Consider the following 27,706-nt stretch of genomic DNA (forward strand, 5'->3'; position numbering starts at 1 on the left):
CACATACCTGGGTAGGGCAAAAGAAAACAGGAAAAACAGAGACAAAAGAATACGGACGGGACCTGCACCAGTGGGAGGGAGCTGTGAAGGAGGAAAAGTTTCCACACACTAGGAAACCCCTTCACTGGGGGAAACGGGGGGTGGGCGGGGGGGGGGGGGGGAAGCTTCGGAGCCACAGAGGAGAGCGCAGCAACAGGGGTGCGGAGGGCAAAGCAGAGAGATTCCCACACAGAGGATCGGTGCCGACCAGCACTCACCAGCCCGAAAGGCTTGTCTGCTCACCCGCTGGGGCGGGCGGGGCTGGGAGGTGAGGCTCGGGCTTTGGTGGGAGCGCAGGGAGAGGACTGGGGTTGGGGCGTGAACACAGCCTGAAGGGGGCTACTGCGCCACAGCTAGCCAGGAGGGAGTCCGGGAAAAAGTCTGGAGCTGCCGAAGAGGCAAGAGACTATTGCTTCGGGGTGCGAGAGGAGAGGTGATCCAGAGCACCGTCTAAACGAGCTCCAGAGACAGGCATGAGCCGCAGCTATCAGCACAGACACCAGAGATGGGCATGAAACGCTAAGGCTGCTGCTGCAGCCACCAAGAAGCCTGTGTGCGAGCACAGGTCACTATCCACACCTCCCCTCCCGGGAGCCTGTGCAGCCCGCCACTGCCAGGGTCCCATGATCCGGGGACAAGTTCCCCAGGATAACACATGGAGCGTCTCAGACTAGTGCAACGTCACGTCGGCCTCTGCCGCCGCAGGCTCGCCCCGCATTCGGACCCCTTCCTCCCCCCGGCCTGAGTGAGCCAAAGCCCCCTAATCAGCCTCTCCTTTAACCCCATCCTATCTGGGTGGGGAAAAGATGCCCTCAGGGGACCTACACGCAGAGGCGGGGCCAAATCCAAAGCTGATCCCCAGGAGCTGTGCAAACAAAGAAGAGAAAGGGAAATCTCTCCCGGCAGCCTCAAGAGCAGCGGATTAAATCTCCACAATCAACTAGATGTACCCTGCATCTGTGGAATACATGAGTAGACAATGAACCATCCAAAAATTGAGGAGGTGGAGTTTGGGAGCAACTGTAGACATGGGGTTTGCTTTCTGTATCTAATTTGTTTCTGGTTTTATGTTTATCTTAGTTTAGTATCTAGAGCTTATTATCATTGGTAGATTTGTTTATTGATGTGGTTGCTCTCTTCCAGTTTTAATTTTTAGATATATATATATATTTTTTCTCCTTTTTCTCTTTTTGTGAGTGTGTATGTGTATGATTCTTTGTGTGATGTCTGTACAGCTTTGCTTTTGCCATTTGTCCTAGGGTTCTGACTGTCCATTTTGTTTGTTTGTTTTTCTTGGTTTTTTTAGTATACTTTTTAGCGCTTGTTATCATGGGTGGATTTGTTTTTTGACTTGGTTGCTCTCTTCTTTCTCTCTCTCTCTTTTTATATTACTTTTTTATTTTTTAATTTAAATATTTTTTTTCTATTTTAATAACTTTCTTTTCTTTCCTTCCATCCTTCCTTCCTTTCTTTCTTTTTTTTTTCTCCCTTTTCTTCTGAGCCGTGTGGCTGACAGGGTCTTGGTGCTCTGGCTGAGTGTCAGGCCTGAGCCTCGGAGGAGGGAGAGCAGAGTTCAGGACACTGGATGACCAGAGACCTCCCAGCCCCATGTAATATCAAACGGTGAAAGCTCTCCCAGAGATCTCCATCTCAACGCTAAGACCCAGCTCCACTCAATGACCAGCAAGCTACAGTGCTTGACACCCTATGCAAAACAACTAGCAAGACAGGAACACAAACCCACACATTAGCAGAGAGCCTGGCTAAAATCATAATAAGTTCAAAGACACCCCAAAAAACACAACCAGAGGTGGTCCTGCCCACTAGAAAGACAAGATCCATCCCCACCCAGCAGAACACAGGCACTAGTACCCTCCACCAGGAAGTGTACACAACCCACTGAACCAACCTTAGCCACTGGAAGCAGACACCAAAAACAATGGGAACTACGAACCTGCAGCCTGCAAAATGGAGACCCCAGACACAGTAAGATAAGCAAAATGAGAAGACAGAGAAATACACAGCAGATGAAAGAGCAAGGTAAAAACCCACCAGACCAAACAAATGAAGAGGAAATAGGCAGTCTACCTGAAAAAGAATTCAGAGTAATGATAGTAAAGATGATCCAAAATCTTGGAAATAGAATGGAGAAAATACAAGAAACTTTTAACAAGGACCTAGAAGAACTAAAGAGCAAACAAACAATGATGAACAGCACAATAAATGAAATTAAAAACACTCGAGAAGGAATCAATAGCAGAATAACTGAGGCAGAAGAAAGGATAAGTGACCTGGAAGATAAAATAGTGGAAATGACTACCGCAGAGCAGAATAAAGAAAAAAGAATGAAAAGAATTGAGGACAGTCTCAGAGACCTCTGGGACAACACTAAACACAGCAACATTCGAATTATAGGGGTCCCAGAAGAAGAAAGGAAAAAAAAAAAAAAAAGGGACTGAGAAAATATTTGAAGAGATTATAGTTGAAAACTTCCCTAATATGGGAAAGGAAATAGTCAGTCAAGTCCAGGAAGCACAGAGAGTCCCATACAGGAAAAATCCAGGGAAAACACATCAAGACACATACTAATCAAACTATCAAAAATTAAATACAAAGAAAAATATTAAAAGCAGCAATGGAAAAGCAACAATTTACATACAAGGGAATCCCCATAAGGTTAACAGCTGATCTTTCAGCAGAACTCTGCAAGCCAGAAGAGACTGGCAGGACATATTTAAAGTGATGAAAGGGAAATAGCTACAAGCAAGATTACTCTACCCAGCAATGATCTCATTCAGATTCAACGGAGAAATTAAAACTTTTACAGATAAGTAAAAGCTAAGAGAATTCAGCACCACCAAACCAGCTCTACAACAAATGCTAAAGGAACTTCTCTAGGCAGGAAACACAAGAGAAGGAAAAGACTTACAATAAGAAACAAAAAACAATTAAGAAAATGGTAACAGGAACACACATATTGATAACTACTTTATTTTTATTTATTTTTATTTATTTGTTTTTGCGGTACGCAGACCTCTCACTGTTGTGGCCTCTCCCGTTGCGGAGCACAGGCTCCGGACATGCAGACTTAGTGGCCATGGCTCATGGGCCCAGCCGCTTCGCGGCATGTGGGATCTTCCCAGACTGGGGCACGAACCTGTGTCCCCTGCATCGGCAGGCGGACTCTCAACCACTGCGCCACCAGGGAAGCCCTGAAAACTACTTTAAATGTAAATGGATTAAAGCTCTAACCAAAAGACATAGACTGGCTAAATGAATACAAAAACAAGACCCATACATATGCTGTCTACAAGAGACCCACTTCAGACCTAGGGACACATACAGACTGAAAGTGAGGGGATGGAAAAAGATATTCCATGCAAATGGAAAGCAAAAGAAAACTGGAGTAGCAATTCTCATATCACACAAAATAGACTTTAAAATAAACACTACTACAAGAGACAAAGAAGGACACTACATAATGATCAAGGGATCAATCCAAAAAGAAGATATAACAATTGTAAACATTTATGCACCCAACATAGGAGCACCTCAATACATAAGGCAAATGCTAACAGCCATAAAAGGGGAAATCAACAGTAACACAATCATAGTAGGGGACTTTAACACCCCACTTTCACCAATGGACAGATCAGCCAAAATGAAAATAAATAAGGAAACACAAGCTTTAAATGATACATTAAACAAGATGGTCTTAATTGATATTTATAGGACATTCCATCTAAAAACAGCATATTACACTTTCTTCTCAAGTGCTCATGGAACATTCTGCAGGATAGATCATATCTTGGGTCACAAATCAAGCCTTGGTAAATTTAAGAAAACTGAAATCGTATCAAGTATCTTTTCTGACCACAACACTGTTAGACAAGGTATCAATTACAGGAAAAAAATCTGTAAAAAATACAAACACATGGAGGCTAAAAAATACATTACTAAATAACCAAGAAATTACTGAAGAAATCAAAGAGGAAATTAAAAAATACCTAGAAACAAATGACAATGGAGACACGAAGACCCAAAACCTATGGGATGCAGCAGAAGCAGTTCTAAGAGAGAAGTTTATAGCAATAGAATCCTACCTCAAGAAACAAGCAACATCTGAAATAAACAACCTAAACTTACACCTAAAGCAATTAGAGAAAAAAGAACAAAAAAACCCTAAAGTTAGCAGAAGGAAAGAAATCATAAAGATCAGATCAGAAATAAATGAAAAAGAAATGAAGGAAACGATAGCAAAGATCAATAAAACTAAAAGCTGGCTCTTTGAGAAGATAAACAAAAGTGATAAAGCATTAGCCAGACTCATCAAGAAAAGAAAGGGAGAAGACTCAGATCAATAGAATCACAAATGAAAAGGAGAAGTAACAACTGACACTGCAGAAATACAAAGGATCATGAGAGATCACTACAAGCAACTCTATGCCAATAAAATGGACAACCTGGAAGAAATGGACAAATCCTTAGAAAAGCACATCCTTCTGAGACTGAACCAGGAAGAGATAGAAAATATGAACAGACCAATCACAAGCACTGAAAGTGAAACTGTGATTAAAAATCTTCCAACAAACAAAAGCCGAGGACCAAAAGCCTTCACAGGCAAATTCTATCAAACATTTACAGAAGAGCTAACACCTATCCTTCTCAAACTCTTCCAAAATATAGCAGAGGGAGGAATACTCCCTAACTCTCTATGAGGCCACCATCACCCTGATACTCAAACCAGACAAGATGCCACAAATAAAGAAAACTACAGGCCAATATCACTGATAAACGTAGATGCAAAAATCCTCAACAAAATACTAGCAAACAATCCAACAGCACATTAAAAGGATAATATACATGATCAAGTGAGGTTTATCCTAGGAATGCAAGGATTCTTCAACATACACAAATCAATCAATGTGATACACCACATTAACAAATTGAAGGAGAGAAAGCATATGATCATCTCAATAGATGCAGAAAAAGCTTTCAACAAAATTCAACACCCATTTATGATCAAAACCCTCCAGAAAGTAGGCATAGAGGGGATTTACCTCAATATAATAAAGGCCATATATGACAAACCCACAGCCAACATCGTTCTCAATGGTGAAAAACTGAAACCATTTCCACTAAGATCAGGAACAAGACAATGTTGTCCACTCTCACAACTATTATTCAACATAGTTTTGGAAGTTTTAGCCACAGCAATCAGAGAAGAAAAAGTAATAAAAGGAATACAAATTGGAGAAGAAGAAGTAAAACTGTCACTGTTTGCAAATGACATGATACTATACATAGAGAATCCTAAAGATGCTACCAGATAACTACTAGAGCTAATCAATGAATTTGGTAAAGTAGGAGGTTACAAAATTAATGCACAGAAATCTCTTGTGTTCCTATATACTAATGATGAAAAATCTGAAAGAGAAATTAAGGAAACACTCCCATTTAACTCTGCAACAAAAAGAATAAAATACCTAGGAATAAATCTACCTAAGGAGACAAAAGACCTGTATGCAGAAAGCTATAAGACACCGATGAAAGAAATTAAAGATGATACAAACAGACGGAGAGATATACAATGTTCTTGGATTGGAAGAATCAACATTGTGAAAATGACTCTACTACCCAAAGCAATCTACAGATTCAATGGAAACCCTATCAAACTATCAATGGCATTTTTCACAGAACTAGAACAAAAAATTTCACAATGTGTATGGAAACACAAAAGACCCTGAATAGCCAAAGCAATCTTGAGAAAGGAAAACGGAGCTGGAGTAAGCAGGCTCTCAGACTTCAGACTATACTACAAAGCTACAGTAATCAAGACAGTATGGTACTGGCACAAAAACAGAAATATAGATCAATGGAACAGGATAGAAAGCTCAGAGATAAACCCACATACTTATGGTCACCTTATCTTTGATAAAGGAGGCAAGAGTATACAATGGAGAAAAGACAGTCTCTTCAATAAGTGGTGCTGGGAAAACTGGGCAGCTACATGTAAAAGAATGAAATTAGAACACTCCCTAACACCATACACAAAAATAAACTCAAAATGGATTAAAGACCTAAATGTAAGGCCAGACACTATCAAATTCTTAGAGGAAAACATAGGCAGAACAATCTATAACATAAATCACAGCAAGATCCTTTTTGACCCACCTCCTAGAGAAGTGGAAATAAAAACAAAAATAAACAAATGGGACCTAATGAAACTTAAAAGCTTCTGCACAGCAAAGGAAACCATAAACAAGATGAAAAGACAACCCTCAGGATGGGAGAAAATATTTTCAAATGAAGCGACTGACAAAGGATTAATCTCCATATTTACAAGCAGCTCATGTAGCTCAATATTAAGAAAAAAACCAACCCAATCCAAAAATGGGCAGAAGACCTAAATAGACATTTCTTCAAAGAAGATATACAGATTGCCAACAAACACATGAAAGGATGTTCAACATCACTAATTATTAGAGAAATGCAAATCAAAACTACAATGTGGTATCACCTCACACCGGTCAGAATGGCCATCATCAAAAAATCTACAAACAATAAATGCTGGAGAGGGTGTCGAGAAAAGGGAACACTCTTGCACTGTTGGTGGGAATGTAAACTGATACAGCCACTATGGAGAACAGTATGGAGGTTCCTCAAAATACCTGAAAATAAAACTACCATATGACCCAGCAATCCCACTACTGGGCATATACCCTGAGAAAACCATAATTCAAAAAGAGTCATGTACCACAATGTTCATTGCAGCTCTATTTACAATAGCCAGGACATGGAAGCAACCTAAGTGTCCATCGACAGATGAATGGATAAGAAGATGTGGTCCATATATACAATGGAATATTACTCAGCCATTAAAAGAAACGAAATTGAACTATTTGTAGTGAGGTGGATGGACCTAGAGTCTGTCATACAGAGTGAAGTATGTCAGAAAGAGAAAAACAAATACTGTATGCTAACACATATATATGGAATCTTAAAAAAAAAAAAAAGAATAGGTTCTGAAGGACCTAGGGGCAGGACAGGAATAAAGATGCTGATGTAGAGGATGGACTTGAGGACACGGGGAGGGGGAAGGGTAAGCTGGGATGAAATGAGAGAGTGGCATGGACATATATACACTACCAAATATAAAATAGATAGATAGTGGGAAGTAGCCGCGTAGCACAGGGAGATCAGCTCGGTGCTTTGTGACCAACCAGAGGGGTGGTATTGGGTGGGGGGGAGGAAGATGCAAGAGGGAGGAGTTATGGGGATATATGTATATGTATAGCTGATTCACCTTGTTATACAGTAGAAACTAACACAACATTGTAAAGCAATTATACTCCAGTAAAGATGTTAAAAAAAAAAAAAAAGCAGGGCTTCCGTGGTGGCACAGTGGTTGAGAGTCCGCCTGTCGATGCAGGGGAAACGGGTTCGTGCCCTGATCCAGGAAGATCCCACATGCCGCGGCCCGGAGCAGCTGGGCCCGTGCGCCATGGCCACTGAGCCTGCGTGTCCGGAGCCTGTGCTCCGCGACGGGAGAGGCCACAGCAGTGAGAGGCCCGCGTACCGCAAAAAAAAAAAAGCAAAATGAGTCCTTGAACCAAAAAACCTAATTAAGCTTGTAATTTTTCTGATGGTAGATCCAAGAGATGAAGCTGCGGTTTTGATTTTTTCCCATGTGTAGAAACAGGAAGATGTAGATTACTGTGCTCCCGACTGACTCTGGGAAACCATTTCTCTCCCTGAGATTGGCGTTGACTATGAATACCCCTTATTAACCCCATTTTCACTTTTCCCTGATTTTAGACAGTTCCATCTTTGCTATTGCATGTTAATTATAAAGAAAGGTGATGAATTTTTTCTTAAGTACTTAACTCAATGGAGGTTCTAATTTTCAACTTGCAAAGTACTGGAGATTAGGATGCACGAATTGCATCATATGGAAAGTTCAAGGTAACGTTATTTTGTGCAACTGATATTTTCGTGTTTTCCCCCATTAGAATATCCCCATTATTTTTCTCTCCATATAAAAATAGTACTTGCTCATTTAAAAAAATAATCAAGCAGTATAAGACTGTGTACACAAAGAAATGAAAATTATCTACAATCTCACCATCCAATAACTTCTGTCAATTTTTTTAAATTGAGATATAGTTCACACACTATAAAATTTATCCTTTTAAAGTGAACAATTAAGAGGTTTTCAGTATATTCACAAGATTGGGCAATCATCACCCGTATCTAGCTCCAGAAGTTTTTCAGCATGCCAAAGAAACCGCTGTACCTATTAGCTGTCACTTTCTATCCCCTGTACCCAAACCCCAGTCCCTTGCAACCAATAACCTATTTTCTGTCTCTCTGAATTTCCCTATTCTGGACATTGCGTTTAAATGAGATCATACAATATGTGATCTGTTGTGACTGGATTCCTTCGTTTAGCATAATGTTTTCAAGGTTCATCCCTGTTGTAGCAGGTAAAAGTACTTCATTCTTTTTTATGCCTGAACAACTTTCCATTTTACAGATAGACTACATTTTTTTAAACCACTCATCCTTCATTGGTGAATATTTGGGTTGTTTCCACTTTAGGGCTATGATGAATCATGCTGCTATGAACATTCATGTACAAGATACGTTTTCAATTCTCCTGGCCTAAGAATATTTTAATCAATAACATGTCAGACTTTTTCTATGCATATCTATATTTACAGATAAATATATTGTGATATATTATTGTCGCCAACTATTTACTCCCATTTCCTGTAGGAGAAATAATTCCTGTAGGCAATTAATCAGTTGCAAAATGACTTGCAGTGCCTTCGGAGAGAATATATATCCCTCCCCCACCATCAACCCCATCATGTTGCTTCCTTGGTCAATGGTCTGTGAGTGCATGCAATATACGCCACAACTGAGCGGAAGTTTTAGAGCCAGTGTGTTTTTCTGTGAGCTGTCCTGCTCTTTCCCTCTGCTGTGGGTAGGAGACTGCTTCTTCAGTTTAGGTCCCAGAACAGGACCAAGGAGCTGAAATGCAGCTGACTGTAGCCATTAACAATGTGAAAGAGAAATGAATTAGTATTATGAGCCACCGAGATTTGGGGGTCATTGTTTCTGTAGCGAAGCTGACTAATGCATAAATAAATCATAGATTTTCTGTTTTCCCCACTTACTGTTATAGTGTTGACATTTTTACAGATGTAAATTTATAACAGTGGAGTTACTGCAACTGAGGTCCAAACAGACTAAGTGACTTGTTCTAGGTGACAAAATTAGTAAGAGAGACAAAGTCAATTTTATATCCCTGCTCTGACTTGCAATCCTGTTTTCTAATTAAAGCAAAGGAGACAGTAATCTGGGACATTCTGGTGGGATTACAGGACATTTATAAAAATCCTCATGCAACTGCACAATTGTTGGTCTGAAAATTCCAAACTGACTCATGTTGTACTAATGAATGAGTTAATACTAATTGGAAAATTGTAAAAAGCTGAAATGTGTGTGCTGTGCTTTTTGCAAAAATTTCTCTTTCAAAGCGGGTAGCATATTATAAGAGTTAATCCTTATTCTTTCTCTCTGCAGCCTTCAGGTCTGGAATCCGTACTGACAAACAAGTAGTTCTCTGCTTTCAATCCATTTTGTGTGCCTCACCCAACTGCCACTGTGTTTTGCATGATTTAACACAATCGCCTGCTTTTGCCCCAGAGGCTGGATGCTTTAGCCTCCAAGGAACCACGAAAGGAAGGAAATCTTGGCCAGCATCTGCCCACACTCCGTCTGGTTTAAGGCAGTATTTCCATCTCTTTTTCTATCTTAAACTCATAAGTAAATAACAGCTTTCCATAACTAATTTTCAGAAAGAAAGGATTTTGGTAAATCACCACTATTAGTGAATAATAGCCAATAGCTTACAAATTACCATGGTTAGAACATACAAGTTTTAGTCTTACTATCACTTATAGGTGATAAAATGGCCACTGGTGGTCTTCAGAAACCTGAACCCAATACCGGAAGAGTCTGTCTTCCTTATTTTCTACTGAGGAGGCAAAACTCCATTAAAAATAATTGACTTCCATGCTTTAAAAGAGGTGAGAATAGTTGTTTCTTTTACCAATTTATTTTTTCCCCTCTGATCTATTGGCACTTATACACATAAATATAGAGCATATGACCAGAATGCTACAAACTGTGAACCTTTTATACCAAATCTATTTTATATGTATTACAGCATAGGCTTTTAGAGATCATCTTAGTCTAATCGCCTCAGTTTACAAGCAAGAACAGTAATATCCTCAGAATGTAAAGGGCATTTCCTAGGTCATGAAGCAGGTGGCAGAGCTGGGCCTAGAACACCCGTCTCCTGACCCTTAGCCCAGGTCTCTCTTCTCACTCCAGGCCACTCCCTTAGCAAATGTGTAACCCAGAGGGAATTTTTAAGACCTGCTCAAGATGGGAATAAGATGACACCATTGAATCTTCTAGAAAGTTGAACCACCCAGGGAAAGTGCCCTGTGAGTGGGCATGAGCCCTGTGGAGGAATAGGAACAAAGATACCTGCTAAGGTGACAGATGGAAGCAGACACAGGCCTTTATCTAGTGGCAAAATTATGACCAAGTAAGTTTCTCCAGTCCTCGGATTGTCCCCCGAGTGGGATAAGCCAGGGCTAGTCAGAGACATCTAACGCAAGAGCAGTAGAACAAGGAACCCTGAGGGGGGTCAGTGGTTAAGACACTGCCGATGTATTAACCCCTGAGCCCAGCAAGATCTGGATTTGGTCTATGAGAGGTAGGAACAGCTTTGGCCTCGCAGCTGCTGTGAGGTTAATTATTCTCCTCATCCAGCCAGGAGCCTTCAGTCCCTGGATCTGAAGGGAGAGCCGCATCCTCTGGCCACATTCACCAGTGTCCACATCTCACCATGACCCAGGCATATCCTGGAACTGGGAGAAAAGTCAGAGGAAGCAAGACCTTGACAAGGCGGGTGGAGGGGAAACTAGAATCAGCAGGTGACCCCCAAATAATACTACCAACTCTGATCCAAGCTCAGGCTTTTAAGAGGGAATTAGAAATGCCCTTCATGGGAGGCTCACACAGGGCTTAGGCTATTTGTTTTTAAACCACCAGGTTATTCTTAGGCACAGGGTTTCATAAGGTCCCCAAGATAAGCCAGTGTTTGGAAGGCTAAAAAGGTGAGACACCCAAGCTCAGTAATAGGACTTATGGAAAAAATTAGGTCAGCCATTGTTCTAAGGCCACAGAGGGCCAACATTTGAAACGATTTTGCTTTTCTAGCTTTAGACAATTGCTAGGAGCATGGGGTAGGAAAAGGAACCTCAGATTATGAAACAATGTGGAAAACAGACATGGTGTGAATAATCATAATCAGAAGATCTTTCTTATATAAGTAGAAAGAGTTGTCAATCAGTAGAATTTTTGGTAGATTATATACCTAGATTATTGCTGGCACTTAAACTTTCTTTCCCTTTTCTCCTTTCTCTCAACTCCCCCAAATAGCCTCTGCTTACTGAAAAAACAAATCCAAAATGCCAAATAAATCTTCATTCTGATTACAAAACTCCAATGTGTAGGCATTCCGTCACTGCTTGTTATTAAGCAATTTCTGTTTCCAAAATGTAATTTTTTTTCCCTTTTTTTCTTCCTTTCAGACTTCCCCAAACATTTTATACTCCCAATCAGCTGTTTCTCATAACATACCTCTTAGGCAGGTCAGGGAGAGTTTTATCTGCACATTCCACTGGCACCCAGAAAGCAAGGTTAAGTGTAAGATCAAGGACACAGAGCCAGCTGGGGCAGAGCAGGAGTCCGGAGGCCCTACCACCCAGGGCTCCACACGCCTCATTATTATTTTTTTTTTTTTTGCGGTACGCGGGCCTCTCACTGCTGTGGCCTCTCCCGTTGCAGAGCACAGGCTCCGGATGCGCAGGCTCAGCGGCCATGGCTCACGGGCCCAGCCGCTCCACGGCATGTGGGATCCTCCTGGACCGGGGCACGAACCCGTGTCCCCTGCATCGGCAGGCGGACTCTCAACCACTGCGCCACCAGGGAAGCCCCACACGCCTCATTATTACACCGCCTTTTGAAAACCCTTGCTGAGACTGGAGTTCCTCCCCTTTTATTGCCACCCTTCAAATTATTAATGGTCCAAGAATCCAGAATCCCAACTAGAGTTTTGCTGAAATACCTCACCACGGTTGAGGCACACTCAGTGTGAAGCATCATTAAACTCACTGCCAATGGACCAAGCAAGACAAAAGAGCCACAGAATCCTACTTGTGAAACTAAAGGGCTATTAAAGTCACTTTCATTAGGCTGAGTTTTTCACCCACTTTATACTCGCTCCTCTGTTAACAAGGGGACCCCATTCCAAAAGTACTCTGGTGTCAGCATCATCATTACCAGAGATAGAAATTATATCTGAGATGTTAAGATGTGTTTAAGTGCTGGCTTTCTTTTCCTGGGAGGGCATGGGTTAATCACTCCTCTATCTCACCATCCCCTTGTGTTCTAAGCTTTGCAATTATTCCTTTCATGTTAATGATGGAGCAGAAGTATCATTCTGTTCCCATGAAGCTGAGCTATGTGGGCTCCAAGGGTGACCCTGCCCTCGGGAAGCTCAGAACCTAGGAGCACCTCCAATAGCATTGTCGGCTGTTGGTCTTCTTGACCATGACCCTGCGCTGGAAGGATCAGAGCTGCTGCCTGAACTTCATTAGTCAAGGCCGAATGGGGTGTATTCCCCCACCTACCCAGGCCTACATTAAACATATCTATCAATATAGCAACATTCAACTGGATTTAGAGCACAAATCTGGTGCTTTAAACCAACATTTGGACTGTTCACTATGAGAAACTTGGGGCTATAACTTTAAATTCTAATTTTAATCATTCATCCTGAGATGTTTGGTACCAAAGCAAAAAGTCCTCAAAGGTTAATCCTGGAAGCCATTTGCCTGAATCTATCTGACAAAAGCACAAAGGGGAAGAACACCTGTTTTCTAGTCTCATTTTCATCCATAACCAGCCATCTGACCAAGTCACAGGACCTCTCTCAGCCTTCTCACTTTCCTTATCCGGGGAAAGACAATACTTCACACTTTACCTTCAAGTATTTCAACAATGATGTTAAGTAACACAGGCAAAGACACATGGTAAAATGTAATGCACTGTGTTCAAGAAGGAGAAGATTGTTATTTCTTTGTTCACTTGTGCTAGCATCCATCCTGCCATGTGAAAACTTACGGAGTCCGGTCAGCTGGAGCCAATGTCAACCCAAGATTTTAATCATCACCAGTGTAGCCTAGTAGCTGTCCAAACAAGACTGAGCAACTGTCACAAATCGGAGAAGTGTAAGGACACAATGACTAAGAGTATTGTGGTGTCCTGAACTGGATTCTGGAACAGAAAAGGGGCATTAAGGGAAAAACTGGTGAAATCTGAATAAAGCCTGTAAATTCGTTAATAGTAATGTCCCAGAGTTAATCTCTTAGTTTTGACAAATATACCATCAATATGTAAGATGTTAACATTAGGGGAATTTGGGTGAAGGATTCACAGGAATTCTCTATGCTGTGTTTGAAACTTTTCTGTAAATCTACAATGATTCCAAAATAAACAGTTTATTTTATTTTATTTATTTATTTTTGGCTGTGTTGGGTCTTTGTTGCTGCACATGGGCTTTCTCCAGTTGCGGCGAGCGGGGGCTACTCTTCCTTGCAGTGCACAGGCTTCTCATTGCAGTGGCTTCTCTTGCTATGGAGCAAGGGCTCTAGGTACACGGGCTTCAGTAGTTGTGGCTCGCGGGCTCTAGAGCACGGGCTCTAGAGCGCAGGCTCAGTAGTTGTGGGGCACGGGCTTAGTTGCTCCGCGGCATGTGGGATCTTCCCGGACCAGGGCTCAAACCCATGTCCCCTGCATTGGCAGGCGGATTCTCAACCACTGCGCCACCAGAGAAGAGAGAAAGAAAGACTTCATAAACTTATCCACCAATCAAATTGTGGGACTTTATTTGAACCTGGATCAAAGAAACTATTTAAAAAAATTTATTTATGAGACAACTGAAAATTTAAACACTGGCTCTTTGATTATATGAAGGAATTAATTATTAATTAATTTTAGGTGTGCTAATGGGATTATGGTTATAGTTTTTTAAAGGAGTCTTTATTTTTTACAGACACAAACCAAATTTATAGATGAAATGATACAATGTCTTGAATTTGCTTCAAAAATAATACAGGAAGGGGAAGTTGGTGGGGGTGTGAAAAGCATGAGTAAATAATTACTGAAAATGGGTGATGGATGTTTGGGAGCTGATTATTTTATTTCACCTTCTTTGGTATGTTTCAAAATTTCCAGAATTTTTAAAAAATTAATTTAAAAGATCCAGCAGAGAAAAACCGTAATCCCGTACATTTTGATCACATCGCATCATCTCTGCTGCTGTATCTGCCACCTCAGCAGCCCCTCAGTTATTTTCATGCAGCCTCCCACCCTTACCAAACCCAGAGGCCAGCTTTGGGATCAAAGTTCTCCCCGGATCGCCCACTCACTCCCATGTGCCTCTGGGACAGGCTCAAAGGTACCAGAACATCATCTGGTACCAAGGAGGACTCTCAGCTGGGAAACCAACCCCGGGAACCTGAATCGGTTCTCCAGTACTCTGGTAGCCACACGGGCCACCCAAGCCCAGCAGTGAGGGAAGAGGGTGTTTATCATGAGTCTAAAGGCAGCCCTATCCTTCAGCCAACTCTAGGAGCAGAGAGGTCCCTTCTCTCTCTCTCAGTGATGGTTTTGACATTTTAGTTCCTTTCAACCTCCAAGCAAATTGGATCTGAACACAGATGAACAGGAAGAGAAGTGACGAAAAGTCAGGGCTTTATTTTAATGCCGAGTTTTTTTTCTTCCCCAGTGCAGAATTCATATTAAAGAAACAGCAGGATGCTGACAGGAAACTGTTGGTAAGTAGAAATAACACTTAAAACAAGTCAGAACAGCAGGCGTATAAGTTGGTTTGTTAATTATATCGGATTTTATTTTCTAATGAATGCCCTAAGAAAGGGGGGAATCATTCTGACAGCTGTTTGAAACCAATTTTTTTTTTTTTTTTGCGATACGCGGGCCTCTCACTGTTGTGGCCTCTCCCGTTGCGAAGCACAGGCTCCGTACGCGCAGGCTCAGCGGCCATGGCTCACAGGGCCCAGTTGCTCGGCGGCATGTGGGATCTTCCCGGACCGGGGCCCGAACCCGCGTCCCCTGCATTGGCAGGCGGACCCCCAACCACTACGCCACCGGGGAAGCCCTAAAACCAAATTCTAAGTCCTCTTAGAAAGATGATACGGAGCAAGAGCAATCAGATTGCTATGAAGCAAGAGGAGGTCTCCACCAGCCCCCGTCGTCGATCGGATCTGTGAAGCTTAATGATTTATAATCCTGTGGATGAGGATCTAAATTCCTGTTTTAACTGATGCCTGTGTTACTTGGTAGAGAAAGTCTTTTGCTCACTTATGGGGAAGGTACTGATCGAGACATACACGAAATGCACATGTAAGTTGCCCACATTTATAACAAGTAATCTATAGCTCTTTTCTAAGTATTATATTCCCAGAGAGAACAAAGTAAATTTGCCTTAGAGGAAAGTGTTAATTTTATCCTGATTAACTAGCTAAATGATTTACACAGTCATGAATCAGAAAGAAAGATATAACTTTTTAAATGATTTAAATGAGAAAGCAAAAAACTATTTGGGGAGCAAGGGTGGGAGTGAATTAACTGACAAGAGTGTTTTTAAATTGCCCTAGGGTGAATTAAGCCTCCTGCTTTTTTGTCAGAAATGAGTAATTAGTAAAAGGAAGCAGCATAGTTCACATCTTGGCATTTTTATCCAGAATTAAGGTTTCACATTATACATTCCCACTCTATGTGGCACTTTACAGTCTAACTACAAATACCTGCACATCCAATCAAGGACACCTTGGACATCAGGTCTATGCAGACAGAGCAGTCTGAATCATTTAGAACACAATATGTGATGGATAAAATACAATAATTAAGGGAAAAAGCAGACTTGTCATCTAGATAATCCAAGCATCATCTCAGTTCCCAGAGGGATGGCCCTCCCTCCTCTTCCCTTCACCCAGACCATCTTCAAAACTCTGCTTTGAATGGTGCCTCCTACAGGAAGCCCTCCCTGGTTCACTGACCTAATCCTTTCATTTTGCTCCTCACTGCCACAAGTAGCATGTCTGATTTTTGCACTTGGTCCGTAGTAGCTTATCTTATATCATTATTAAAGTGTTCCTTTGCCTTTGTGTCTTTATTTTATCTACCCCCTTATAGAGAAGTGCCTTAAGGACCCCACTGTGTCTTCCATTTGTTGGGTATTTCCCCAGGGTGCTCCCTGTCATCAAGGAGGACTCACAGGAATGTTGCCTATCAACTGTGCACAGCCAGCATCAAATTGATGGCTTTGGCTTGGCTATCAGTCCTGTCTAAAAGTTTGGAGGGGGGAAATGTGAAATTATATAAATAATTTTTTTTTTTTTTTTTTTTTTTTTTTTTGCGGTACACGGGTCTCTCACTGTTGTGGCCTCTCCCGTTGCGGAGCACAGGCTCCAGACGCACAGGCTCAGCGGCCATGGCTCATGGGCCCAGCCACTCCGCGGCATGTGGGATCCTCCCGGACCGGGGCACGAACCCACGTCCCTTGCATCGGCAGGCGGACTCTCAACCACTGCGCCACCAGGAAAGCCCTATATAAATAATTTTAATTAGATTCTTTTAAAATCTCCTGGAACCTGTTTCATTATCTGTTATGTAGAAATAATGTGAAATTTCCATCCCTCATCCTCCACCCTGATTTTCTTTAAACTGGCTATTCTTGGTTTTTTTGAATTGAAGGTTTCTTCAGGCTTGCTTGATTTTTACTAATACACTCAAAACCCAGCCTGTGGGCTAGATGCAAGGCTGTGTCAGCACAGATGCCAGCTCAGGGCAGCAGTGCTTCCTTCTCAAAGGGACTGGCTTGGCCACATTCCGAAGTTAATGCAATGTCTGTGGCTTGGGGGAGTTTGGCACAGTAAAGGGGTCTGAATTCCTACAGTCACTGACTCTGCAGTCCCTCTGGGGAGAAAGAAGGAAATGAAATTCTTTAACACATTCTCAAGTCCATGGAATTCTGGCAAACAACAGACGCGGTTAATTCAAGATGGGGCTGAATTAAGATAGAGCCAGAGATTGGGAATTGATTTCCCAGGGATTGACGTAAAATATTTTCTATTTGAAACACTTTCAAAATGGAATTTCTTACCCTCTCTTTATTAATATCCAACGTATTCAGGAACCTATCCTGAGGCTGTTTTAGCCAAGACATGTAGGACATGCAAGACATGCAAGACATGCACTTAAGAATGAGTGTATGTTGGGATTTGGGAAGGGAGGAGAAACTCGCTGTGAAGAAATGCATCCCTTCTGCTTCTGAGAGCCAAGGACAGCAATCCAATCTGCAAAATGTCTCTCATCAGCTTTCTTTCCACCAGCATCTCACAAAATTTCCTCAGAGTTTTCAAGAAAACTGGTGGAAGAGGTCATGCTGACAATGAGGGGCAGCTGTAGGCAAGTTAGCTCAGGTGTGGAGTTAGGCAAGAAATCAGTGGCTACGGCTCCATGCTCCCAATGCAGGGGGCCCGGGGTTCGATCCCTGGTCAGGGAACTAGATCCCACATGCCGCAGCTAAAGATCCCGCTTGCTGCAACAAGGATCCCGCACACGGCAACGAAGTTCCCATGTGCCGCAACTAAGACCCGGCACAGCCAAATATCTAGGTAGATGATAGATATATAGATAGATAACAGATAAATAGAAAATAGTTTTTTAAAAAAGAAAGAAATCAGGCTAAGGGTTGGAACAACTAATGAAAGTGCTAAGAGCAGAATGTCCAGTTGACAGCACCGGTATGTACCCCAGCTGCCCAACCGTGATGACGCTGGGTAGTGGGAGAAGCCCATGAATGGGAAACCAAGCGGTGGGAGCAGTTTCCAACTGTCCAGTGACCAGGTTCTAACCATCTCTCCAGCACCCATCAGTGGGGGCCTGGCAGTGTCTTGCTATGCCTTTCTAGACCTAGGGTCCCCCATCTGTAAAATACGCAGGGCCAGCTCCACGGGCGTGCACTGGGCTTAGTGCTCGGCTGTCACCATCTTGAAATTCTTAATAACAAGGGACCCCATATTTTCATCTTGCACTGGGTCCCACAAATTAGGTAGCTGGTCATGGAACTAAAAGTAGGATATTAAGGGGTTCTAGTTAAATGAATTGATTCATTTATATTATTTTGTTTTAAGCTATCTATAAAATTATCCTATGAAATCAGGGTGATGAGAGGATGGAAACTAGAAAGAGACCACACTTTAAACATGCTTTATTGGCAAATGGTGTGGTCTTGATCAAGAGGCTACTCCAATTAACTGACAAGGTTAGCTGAACTCCTCCATATAGATTAACTGTCAGCGATAAGATGCTGAGTTACTTACTAAACACGAAAATTTATACTCAAGGTATCTTAATCTCCTGGCTCTTTCGATGTCAGGGGATGCTCATTCTAAATTCTCATTGAATAATACAACATAGAAAATGTATGGCTGTTTTAGTTTCTGGTGATTTTAGTTATATTAAGATCATAGTAATATTCACAATAAAAAGCAAGCATTTATTAAAGACTGACTATGAGGAGGGATCTTTGTTAGGCTCTGGGATTTGAGATTTAGGGCTAGGATCAAAGTCGGGATTAAAGTTATAGGGGTTAGGATTAGGGTTAGGGGTTGGGATTATGATTAAGGCACAGTAGCTGCCTTGGAGACATACTACACACAGAAACCTAGACAGACTATTCATGTGTATAAACAACATGTACATGCTTGCACACACATACACACACTGTAGAGAAAAAGAAGGAAGTTTGGTTAAGGACCAGTGAGCCTCAGAATACTGCAGGAGTTCAGGGGAGGGCAATCTCAGGAAGCCAGTCTAAACCCATCATGGTCCCCCTTGGTGACAACAGGGTGGGCCCCATGGTATTCCCTGCAGCTGGTTCCTGTTCGAGTTTGGGAGTCATCGTTGAGTCAATGAATATGTGGTGACACCGCTTCCTGGGAGGCTCTGGCTAGTCCTATGGAGACCCAGAGGTGAACAAGCTGAGGCTCTGGCCTCCACACAGCTCCAACCCAAGGGAACGAGGAACACAGATGTGTGATGGATGCCATGACCACCAGCCCCGCCCCCTGCAGCTGAGTGACAGGAGGACACTCAGAGAAGATGCTTCAATGTAATTCTCTTTGGGTTATTGATGGAGACAGTTGGAAAACGAGAAAATCATCAATCAGGGGAATCAAAAGAAGCAATCTTCCATCAGTAGGAGTGCACCAGGGAATGGTGAGGTGAGAATGTGACTTAAGATAGCTGGCTGCCGGGCAGTCCCAAGATCTTCCCAATCCTATTTGCTCAGAGTGACAATCACAAAAAATGTTACCCGACATTTCTAAAAGTAAAGAAATATGCAGCATCATTTTGCTTTGCTGTAAACAACTCTGATTTTTAAAACCCAAAGAGATAAATCACTGAAGAATCCCTGATTTTATAAAATGTCTCACTACAAGATGGCCTTAAAAAGGAAATTCCCACAGTAGTACATTTTAGGTAGAATTTGACTTCCACCCAAAAAATTTATATGCAACATGGAAGCAGCCCATGTACTATATAAAGTCAGGTAGGCTTGAAGTCGATCCAAGTCATAAAAAAAAATATGAAGCAGTCATTCTTCACCAAGATTATTCAATTGAGAAATCTGGAAGAGCAATCTAAACAACAATCTTCCTGTCAGTGGCTATATTATTAGCCTGCAGCTTTCCAGTTTCCTGTATGTTGACAGGAAGCTGATCTCCTGAAGTAGAAAGAATAAGACAATGTATACCCGTGGGATAATTTCTTCAGCCCCATTAAATGTTAGTCAGGGCCAGTTTGTCTACACACAGCCCCTTCCACTGCAGAGAAAAGTCTGAAGTAACAGATTGGCATACAGGGATTTCCAGGAAAGTTCCAGAATGAAGTATTTAAATGACGACTTGTGAGCACTTAGAAATTGAGAAGTGATCACTGATTTGTATTTTCTTGAGCAGCCATCCTAAATGATTGATGAAAAGACTCATGTGAAGCCAGAGGGAGGGCTCTAATAGAATATCACAGGGCTCTTCCCTCCTCAACATTTTTTTTTTTTTTTTGGCGGTACGCGGGCCTCTCACTGTTGTGGCCTCTCCCGTTGTGGAGCACAGGCTCGGGACGCGCAGGCCCAGCGGCCATGGCTCACGGGCCCAGCCACTCCGCAGCATGTGGGATCTTCCCGGACCAGGGCACGAACCCATGTCCCCTGCATCGGCAGGCGGATTCTCAACCACTGCGCCACCAGGGAAGCCCCTTGCTCAACATTTTATCAACTCCTAGAATAAACATTTGGAAAGCCCTTTTATCAAAATCATGTGGTACACAAAGCTGGAAGGCTAACCTATTAGGTAGCAGAATCTAGATTCAAAGAGTTTCAGTAGTATGGAAGAAAGAATCAAAACAAACAAAATATAGTTTATAAGGGATAAATGTAAAATTTTACATTTAGGATTTTATATAAAGGAAAAAAATCTGGCTTGATGGAAGGTCATGTGACAGAGAACTAGGTGTCTTGGCTGGACACAGGTTTTACATGGGCCCTTAATGAAATATAGATATTAAAAACAACAACAAAACACTAATGGATTCTTGGCAGTTAACATTTATTTTCTCCTTGGTTATCAAGGATTCTTATTTTCTTTATACTCTTCTGAACTTTTCCAAGTTTTCTACAATAAGCATATGTTATTTTTATGAACAGAAAAAAATTACTCTTAGTCTTTGAAAATATTTGAATGACTGTCTATGGAAGTTGGAACAGGGTATTCTGTATAGTTTTAGAGGCTAGAACTAGGAAAAATGGCTAGTATCCAGTTCTCAGTGGAGTGAATTCCTACTCCTGGAAGTGTCCACATAAACGTTGGCTAACTACAAAGGTAGCATAGTATAGCATGGTGGCTAAAAGCTCTGGTTCTGGCAATGGCCTGACAATGGGTTCAAATCTTGACTGTGCCCCTTATTACTTGTATGACTTAGACAGGCATTCTACTATTTCTCCATCTATGAAAGATGCATGATGGCAACTGTACCCTTATGGTTACAAAGGATTCAATGGGTTCATCTGTATCAATGTTCTTAAGACAGTAACTGGTCTATGCTCAATAAACATTAGCTACTAGTATCTGTCAGAAGTGGTACAGAAAGGATGTCTGCTTCACTTGAGAAATTAAACTAAATGATTACCAAGGGTTCCCTGCAATTCCATGATCTTATTGTTCTAGGTGGGAGATTGCCCCCCTCAGGTGGTACTCTCTTATTACCTAAGTCTGAAGTTCTGAACAGAATCTTGATAATGACAAAATTAGTGCAGGAGAGGAAGTGTCCACAGGAGGATGCCGTCCAAAGGTTATGCAGAATCTCCTGAGTTTCCTTACCAATAATAGAAAGGAGACCCAGCAATGGCACTGAACATGTAAACCAAATTCATGATTGAGGTTCCAATGACTAGATAAAAGATAGGGCATGGGTGAAACAGTCAGAAGAAAAGGGAGCCAAAGGAATTACAGTAAACAAAAGTCCATGTTCATTTATTTATTCATTCATTCATTTGTTCAACAAATGCATTTCCCAAGCATCTTCTATGTATGTACTAGGTACTGTGCTGGCTCTAGGCACAGAAAACCAGGCAAAGTCCCTACCCTAATGGAGTCTACAGTCAGTGGGAAGTTTATTTGAACCAAATAGTTATACCAATAAATATAAAATTACAGCCATGATCAGCATATGAAGGAAAAGTACCCAGGGTCATATGGTAGAGATTTGCCCTGGATATAGAGGTCAGGGAAGATAGCCCTGGGGAAGCCATGACTGAGCTAAGATTTGAAGAAAGGGGGGGAGTTACAAGATGAAAAGGGGCAAAAAGCAATTGGGGAGGGGAAGCATAGCAAGTAAAAGGAAGTGAAAGAAGACCAGAGTGACTGGTGTGCAGGAAGCATGGTGGAGCATGGTTTGAGATAGAGCTGTATGGGTGCAGGGCCTGTTAAGAATATTGTACCCTAAAATAATGGAAAGGCATTCAAGTATTTTAACCATTTTCAGGTGGCGTGGGGGTGGACATGAAGATCAGGTGAAGAAATCACTCTGGCTACATTGTGAGAGGCAAAGGTCAAAATGGCTGCAGATAGACCAGTAAGGAGGCTTTTACAGCAATCTGGGTGAGAGATGATGGTAGCTTAGGATAGTGGGAAAGGACGAAGGGAGAGGAGTATGGATTCAGGAGAGGTTTAGAAGGCAAAATTGAATGTGAAGGGTAAAGCAGAGGAAAGGGTCCTGGAAACTCCCAAGTTCTGGCCTGCTTAACCCTTCAGTGAGATAGGGAGCACTGAAGAGATTTGAAGTGGGGCCGGGGGGAGATCAAAAACTTGGTTTGGGGACAAAACTATAATTCAAGAAGATACATGCACCCCTATGTTCATAGCAGCACTATTCACAATAGCCAAGACATGGAAGCTACCTAAACGTCCATGAATGGATAAAGAAGAGGAGGTACGTATTATATATACAATGGAATACTATTCAGTCATAAAAAAGAATGAAATAATGTCATTTGCAGCAACATGGATAGACCTAGAGATTATCATACTAAGTGAAGTAAGTCAGAAAGAGAAAGACAAACACCATATGATATCACTTATATGTGGAATCCAAAATACGTCACAAATGAAGCCATCTATGAAACAGAGACAGACTCACAGACATAGAGAACAGACTTGTGGTTGCCAAGGGGGAGGTGTGGGGGAGGGATGGATTGGCACTAGCAGATGCAAACTACTATATATAAGATGGATAAACAACAAGGTCCTACTGTACAGCACAGGGAACTATATTCAATATCCTGTGATAAACCATAATGGAAAAGAATATAAAAAAAGAATGTGTATATATATGTATAACTGAGTCACTCTGCTATTCAGCAGAAATTAACACAACATTATAAATCAACTATACTTCAATTTAAAAAAGTAAAATTGGAAGAAAAGAGTTTGGTTTTGGATGTGTTACATTTTAGATGTCTGTGAGACTTCCCAAGTGGAAATGTTAAGTAGGAAGTTGGATACGTGGGTCTAGAGCTCAGAGGAGAGATCTAGGCTGGGGAAACATTTTTGGCATGAATAAAATATAGAATAAGGAGAGAAGAGTGTCCAGGAGTGAGCCTTGGGTGTTTTAATATTTATTGACTTGAGAAGAATAGATAAGGCTACAAAGGAGATAGCAAATTGGCTGTCAGAGAAGATAGAGGAAACCAGAAAAGTCTTGTGTCACTGAAGCCAAGAAAAGACAGTGGTTGCAGGCGGAGGAGTGGTGAACGGGGTGGACCACTGTTGGGAGGTCAGGGAAGAGGAAGAACCTCAGCACAAGCTGTTTGGTTGGGTTGATGGGTCAGGACCCAACCTGACAGTGACGTGAGGAGTGAGTGGGAAGTGAACAAATAGAGTCCACAAGTATATTCTTTCTAGAAGTCTCTAGAAAGGGGAGAAGAGAATGTGATGGTTTGAGAAGAAGGTACGGTTGGGATACGGTTGTCTCCACTCATCCCACTCCACTCTCAAGGGGAGTCTTGAGTATGCTTTAAAGCTGACAAGAAGAATCCAGTTGAGAAGAGACTGAAAATAAAAGCATGAGGAGAGAACATGCAGCACCACAGTGGGATAAGGGGCTAAAAAGGATACATGGCCAGGGACTTGCCTTTTGGCCAGGGAGATGACGCAGGAAGAACTGCCTGGTCACAAGGTGGTCACAAATGGTAGGACTCGATGTTATGACAATGCTGGTGGAGAATGAAGCAGCTGGGATCAAAGCTCTGTGTTTCTCCCTGGTTTAGGCTTCCAAGCCAAATATTTGTGAGAAATTGGTACGGTACTACCAAGAAATCTTAGCTCAGGTGTCCCAGAGATTGGATCCTTGCCCCAGATAGAAATAGCAGTAGTCGCTGTGGGTGGGAGTTCTTAGGGTTCTCTTCTGAGTTGAAATCCAGACCAATTATTATCTGAGGAAATGATATCAGGTATGTTTCCTCATTCAGGTCACAAGATTATTTCCCAGAACCATAACATTTTGCAAATGAGGAAACTGAGCTGCATCCCTAGCTATGGCTCATCTCAACCAGAATGGAAGAATTTGGAGTTTGCACGAGTCCAACTTTCCAGTGTTTTCTAAAGTGTAGAATACCAACATGGCTTGAAGCCATCGTCTCAGACACAGTGTCTTCAGACACCCACTCCCAGGCCTTATGAAGTCACAGCAGTGAAGGAAATCCAGTTTGTCGCGAGCATCTGCTAGGTGCCAGGCTGTGTGTCAGTCTCATTGGCAGGCATCATCTCATTTAATCCTCCTAACAGTCTCTGGATCTGAGCTTCTACCCAAGAGAAGAGAAATCTGCGTTGACACCTTTCTGAGAGCTCCAGGCTGGTTCTTTCGCTTCCCTGGTGGCCTTCACGTATGGCTCCAGGCTAACCCGGCCGCCAGGCCCATGACAAAGTAGATGTTTGAGTTTCTGGCAGCACATTTCCCTGAGCTTTTCCATAATTCTCCCAGCCAACCCAAGTGCCAGGAAAGGTCTGTATTTTTATCTCAACTTTCCTTTCTTCCAAGTTGTGTTCCAGACAAATATGTGTGGTCATTGCTCAATGAGACCAAAGTACACAAATGTCATGTGCTAATTAAAAAAAAAAAGATAAAAGGCAGGAGGAAGGATTTTCTGAGTACTTACCAGAGACCTAATACATTACTTTTTAAGCCAAGCAACCCAAGCTTAATTCCAACCCCCATTGTCAACATCCTTCCATCTCTCAACTGACAGAACCAGAGCAAGCCACTGAGCAGGGCTTCGAGGAGGAAGTGAGGTTTCCAACAAATAGAAGGCAAACTTCTTCTCCTCTCCATTTCTTAAAGACATATTTTGTCTGTGCTTGGCCACTAGGGACGCTTAGGATCAACACTTTCCTTGTTGCTAGTCCCCCTACCATAACTGCAACACCTCCTATGAGAATATCTCCCTAATCAGCTTTTATGTTCTGAATTTCTATAAATGTTTCTTGGTATCTTGTTTTTCCCAGTTTTATAATCAGATGATATAAGCATAAGTAGAATGCTGACCACTGACCCCAAACTCATAAAAGCAATCCCTAAACAAGTTTGTTCCTAAGAAACAGCAGCTCTGATTCCAAAGGATACTCCTTCACAGGGCAAATAAACATGATGTGTCTGTAATTCCAGAGGGCCCTAAGGATTGCTGAAGTGGGTCAGGGATTCAGAAGGCTGCTCCATTCCCAACTGGGAGGAATTCCTACTTCCTTCCCTCTCCACCCTTTGCCTGCCCCCAACTCCCCACACTTCCTCCGAGTAAAAATGAGGGAGGCTTTCCTCCTCCAAGTTTGCACCCACCTGTCCCTGAGTTCAGTAATGAATCAGTCAGTAACAATGTACTGAATACCAGCTACATGGGAGACTAGATTACCTTTCATTACCTCTGTCTGCAGAGCTCATTAAGAATGAGGAACATAACTCTTTGAAAACACATACTGTAGAAATGCTGAATAATAATGATAACTATTAATAACACATCAGCCTAAGTGGAAATCGAGTTTTACTCAGGTGGATAAAATTACCTGCAGAGTACAATACATCTATGGAATAAAGTGAGTCAGCACCCAGACACTTGTGCTGTTTGTAACAGCGATATTCTTTATTCAGTTTGTAAGTCACACCTGGCATTCAAAGCCTGTTTCTCAAACACAAGGCCCTTGAAAGCTTTTCCTTTTTAATATATATGCGTCATTGTCTTTTTCACTAGAATAATTTCGAGTTACAGGCTCTTTTCCCAACAAGATCAGGTAGGAAAAAAATGTTGATGTGAACTTATTGTGTGTTTAATTCATTCTTTCCTTCCTTCAGCGAGCATGTGTTGCAGGCCTGCTATGCTTCAGGTATTAGGCCAGGCACTGAGCTACCAGGGTTAGCAAGACACAGTCATGCCCACAAGTTGCTCACAGTTTAGCAGGTACCTACCCAAATTACAGCAACTGTTACAGGTGCCATGACAGACATCTGTGAAGTCGTTACGGTAGGGGCCCAAAAAGCCGATAAGGTGGGTTCTACCTATGAAAGGTCATAAAAGACTACAGAAGAGATGGAAAACAATCGCTTGGCCAAAAATGCACACCATTTCAGATTCACATTCAAGCATCATGTTTCAATGCATTTTTTCATTAAGTGACTAATCTCTCTAAATACAAAAGGATTTGTTATTTCTGGCAGAAATGATAGTCAAGCTTAGGAATTGCAGTACTGGCTCGATCAATATGTGAGATGTTTTTAATTGAGGTCTGTGGTTTGTATATTCTTCTATAGAACAATCCACAATTGCTGTCAAATTTTTCTATTCTCAGCTGGCTGATCTACAAACAAAATAAAGCAACAGTTTCAACCCATTCTGCAAAAATCTTCTGGCCCAGAATCTACTAAATTTGCACATCCTAGAGTAGTGACTTCACTATTTAAAATATATCTGGTGAAATTTGAATAATCTCTGCAGTTTAGTTAATAGTTTTGTACCAATGTTAATGTCTTCATTTGGAAAATTGTACTACGGTTGTATAGAGTTAAAATTGGGAAACTTGGGTGAGGGAATATATGGGAAAGCTCTGTACCAGTTCTGCAACTTTTCAGTAAATTTAAAATTAGTTCAAAATAAAAAGTAAATAATACATGTGTGCGTGTACAGATGCATTTACATTTTTATGAGATCAATGCTACACAAAATGTGTTTCATAAATTCTATTTTTTTGGTGGGGGGCTTTGAGTCACCCATCCATGAGGTCTTTTCTCCAAGCAGTTTCTTTTATCTCCATGAAGATTTTATTTATAAAGTGCAGCTTATTTATAAAGTGCAGCTGTTAATATCTACTTTTTTTTACTTTACATTTTTTTAAACACTTTTTAAAAAATAAAATTATTTTATTTATTTTAATTTTGGCTGTGTTGGGTCTTCATTGCTGTGCGTGGGCTTTCTCTAGTTGTGGCAAGTGGGGGCTATTCTTCGTTGCGGTGCGCGGGCTTCTCATTGCAGTGGCTTCTCTTGTTGTGGAGCACGGGCTCTAGGCACACGGGCTTCAGTAGTTGTGGCACATGGGGTCAGTAGTTGTGGCACATGGGCTCAGTAGTTGTGGCACGCAGGCTCAGTACTTGTGGTGCATGGGCTTAGTTGCTCCGCGGCATGCGGGATCTTCCCGGACCAGGGCTCGAACCCGTGTCCCCTGCATTGGCAGGCAGATTCTTAACCACTGCACTACCAGGGAAACCCTACCCTTTTTTTTTTTTAATTGAAGTACAGTTGATTTACAATGTTGTGTTAGTTTCAGGTGTACAGCAAAGTAATTCAGTTACATATTATATATATCAAAGAATATATATAATATGTATTATGTATATA

At 41.8% G+C, this 27,706-nt stretch overlaps 1 protein-coding gene across 19 annotated transcripts in view; it reads right to left on the bottom strand.

The window, feature by feature from the left end:
• TMEM178A (transmembrane protein 178A) overlaps window positions 1–27,706 on the bottom strand; it is a 249,199-nt gene that overhangs the window by 142,127 nt on the left and 79,366 nt on the right. The window contains exon 6 of one of the 19 annotated variants that reach the window (XR_012325745.1): window positions 9,978–14,004. The exons of 16 other annotated variants lie outside the window; for them this stretch is intronic. The gene's annotated coding sequence lies outside the window, so the exon portion shown is untranslated. 2 more of the 19 variants (XR_012325743.1, XR_012325744.1) reach the window with 2 other exon arrangements.

This window comes from Tursiops truncatus, chromosome 14 (assembly GCF_011762595.2).
Source record: "Tursiops truncatus isolate mTurTru1 chromosome 14, mTurTru1.mat.Y, whole genome shotgun sequence".
Taxonomy (NCBI): domain Eukaryota; kingdom Metazoa; phylum Chordata; class Mammalia; order Artiodactyla; family Delphinidae; genus Tursiops; species Tursiops truncatus.